Source organism: Triticum urartu, chromosome 2A (assembly GCF_056163025.1).
Source record: "Triticum urartu cultivar PI428250 chromosome 2A, HENAU_Tu73, whole genome shotgun sequence".
Classification (NCBI taxonomy): Eukaryota; Viridiplantae; Streptophyta; class Magnoliopsida; order Poales; family Poaceae; genus Triticum; species Triticum urartu.
The window spans coordinates 232,579,392-232,582,477 of NC_141874.1; the positions used below are offsets into that span (position 1 = coordinate 232,579,392).

A 3,086-nucleotide genomic window follows, 5' to 3' on the forward strand; every position below is an offset into this window, starting at 1 on the left:
AGGAGCCATGGTTCATCCTTCGTACGGTAAACTGAAGAAACCTCCGCACACGTTTCATCATGCATGGTAGTGGAATGTACTAGATATAAACCACATCCACTACGCTGCAATGGATGGCTACCTTTGTTTCAATATCTACAATGGTTGGATGAAGAGAAAGAGCCAAGTGTGCAGTTCAGGCAAAGAAGTATCACCCAAGAGGAAGAGGGACAAGGACGAAGTCGAGGACCTGGACGACGACTCCGAGTAAGGTGGCAGTGTCGTTGCTCATGGTGGTTCTAATGCAGTGTCTACTGGATTAGTTGCTTAGTTTAATTTCTGGTGTGCTTAGTTTTATTTGAGGGGTGTGTTGTGCTGAGCCCCCAGCAGAACTATGTCATGTTTCTTCTTGTTACTTTAACTCTTCAGTACGTACATACTAGTATTTCTTATAGTTCATCTTTTAGTTGGTATAGTACTATGACTACCACTCCTTTCTTCACATTATATACATACAATATATATGGCCAACATCATATAGCCAGCAGTTTAGTTGTCAAAGAATTTCAGGGTGCTTAGTTTTATTTGAGGGGTGTGTTGTGCTGGACACCATTATTTTGACTCAAATCTCTTTTTCCATGTTATAATGACATAAATACCGATGGACCAACATGCCAGCTCTCCCTCTATCTCACTACAGTAAAATAAAGTGTGCGGCCTACTTGATCCCAATAGCATTCTTATTTTCCTATAAAATTTTTCGCTTGGTTACTCCTGACAAGCGGGGCCACACTTATCATTGTGATAATCGGCTTATTTTTATCATGTAACATGGTCAACGGGTTTGACGTGAAAATCACATTGTCTAATGGCATTTCTGAGCAAAGATCTAACTTAATGATGGCATTTTTGAGATATATAATTTCATTTTTGAGCAGGCATCTCACGGACTGCTGGCATTTTTTAGTAGTTGTAACTTCTAATGGCAAAACTGAGTAGTGATACACAACTAGTTGGATAGCTTGGTGTAGTATTAGTATAAGAAAAAGCTTGTCCTCGTCTGCGAGCCACCATGCGCATGGGCTAGGGAGAAGGCATGTAGTATTAAAATCAAGCTTCTCCTTGTTGTACGAGTTGCATGACACATCATAGCACTGGCCCCACATGGTTGTCTCTAAACTTGGCTGAAAGACCCGCAGTGTAGAATACTCCATTTGCTGCAACCACTAACATTTACCCCACCACAAATTAAAATATATATTCCTGTCTTGACCAGATGAGCGTGCAAACTACAATCACCAGGATGACAGGTAGGGCCATAAGATTATTTTAATCAAAAAAGCATGGAGCCGACCCTAACGATTTTAAGCTTATAGGCACGGTACACGCTATCCTAGATTACTCTACACATGAAACTGCCACATGAGCGTCCGGGCTGCGCTTGGCTCTTCGCCTCTTCGGGAAGTCGAACAATGATGGAGTACTACTATAGTGGAGGAGTATTACAGTATGCTTCTGTCCATCTGACACCGATTGAACTGCTGCATGTCCACCGCGTGCGGGAGGGAGAGCGTGTAGCGAACGAAAGCTTCTCCTAGTCCTGCTAGCCACCACGCTCACGAGCGAGGGAGGGATGCAGCTTCATTGACTTACTGCTCCTGCCTATGTGTGCATGACAGGTGGGCCCAACTGGCGGGTGGCCCACCTGTCATGCAACCAAAGGCAGGTGCAGCCACCGAAGCTCAGTCCGTGAGGGAGAGGGCGTTGAAGTAACTTCTCGGTCTTGTACGAGTTGACGCGACACATCAAAGCACTGCATTCGATATATTTCAATAATTTGCGTTTACTGATGCATGCCGTGATTCTCCTTTTGATACTTGCATGTGTTGATTTAATGCACCTTGAAGTAGTATGAATATGTGACGGTAAAGCTTTGTAATGCCCCGGCCCTAATAAAGTGAGAGATGGTTGTGCACGAGGAGGGCGAGATCATGCAGACGGAATAGGACTCGACGATGGAGCTCCCTATGGTGTCGATGGACCTCAGCTTGCTGCACTGCCCCTTGTGCCTCCGCCCCTTGAAGCCTCCAGTGTATGAGGTTCGAATACACCTCGTCCGTTCGGCTGATCGTGCAAGGTGCAGGTTTCTTGATTGATGTGTCGTTCGATTGATATGTGCAGTGTAAGGGAGGGCACCTGGCCTGCGCGGACTGCCGCGTGGAGCACCCCGAGAACCAGCGACAGTGCCAAAAGTGTGAGCACGATGGCGGCCTCGACGTGCGGAATATGGTGGTGGATGCCGTCCTCTCCTCGGTGAGGGTGGAGTTCCCTCACGAAGGGTGTGGGCTCTACGTCACTTACCACTAGCTCGCCGATCACCGGAGCGTGTGTCCGCTCGCGTCCTGCAAATGCCCCGTGCCCGTCTGTGGCTACGAAGGCCCGCCACCGGCACTCTCCCACCACATGAGCACCGTGCATCGCATGCCCATGAATAGGATCCAGTACGGCAAGGTGCTCCAACTGCAAGTGACACTGTCGGAGCCACGACTCTTGCTGTTCAGGGAGGAGGACAGCCGCACGTTTTTTTGGTCGGCTGCATGCTCGACATCGGCGCACCTATCGCCGTGTCGGTCATCTGCATCAGAGCGGGGGCGTCCCCACTGCCGCACTACGTGGCCAAGCTGTGGGTGAACGGCCCGCCGGGGGAGCCCAAAGGCAGGACCGACACCATCAAGGTGGAAATGGAAGTGACAAGCAGCAAGGATCCCGACGACATCACCGTGCAGGAGCTGACCTTCTTCACAGTTCCGCCCAAGCTATTGGCCGGGGCTAAGCTGGTGTCCCACCACATTTAGATTGACAATCTCACGTCCTAAATGATTCTACAGTGCCTTCTGTTTATCTTAGTAATATGCTAATATAGGGGTTAGCTCGGTCTACTTTAGCTTAAGAGATGGTGGGTTTTGATGGCGATGCAACTATTACTTCGACATCAGATCAGCAGTTAAAGTAATTTCCAACAGTTGAATGGATATTTTGTGTCTGTTGGATATAAAGATCCTTTGGGTAAGAAGTATAACAATAGCTTATGTGCTTGTTTGTTCAAG

The 3,086-nt window shown here is 48.0% G+C and overlaps 1 pseudogene; it reads left to right on the plus strand.

Moving 5' to 3' along the window:
• Window positions 1-1,994: 1,994 nt before the first annotated feature.
• Window positions 1,995-2,855, plus strand: LOC147984672 (putative E3 ubiquitin-protein ligase SINA-like 6; annotated as a pseudogene).
• The last annotated feature ends 231 nt before the right edge of the window (window positions 2,856-3,086 follow it).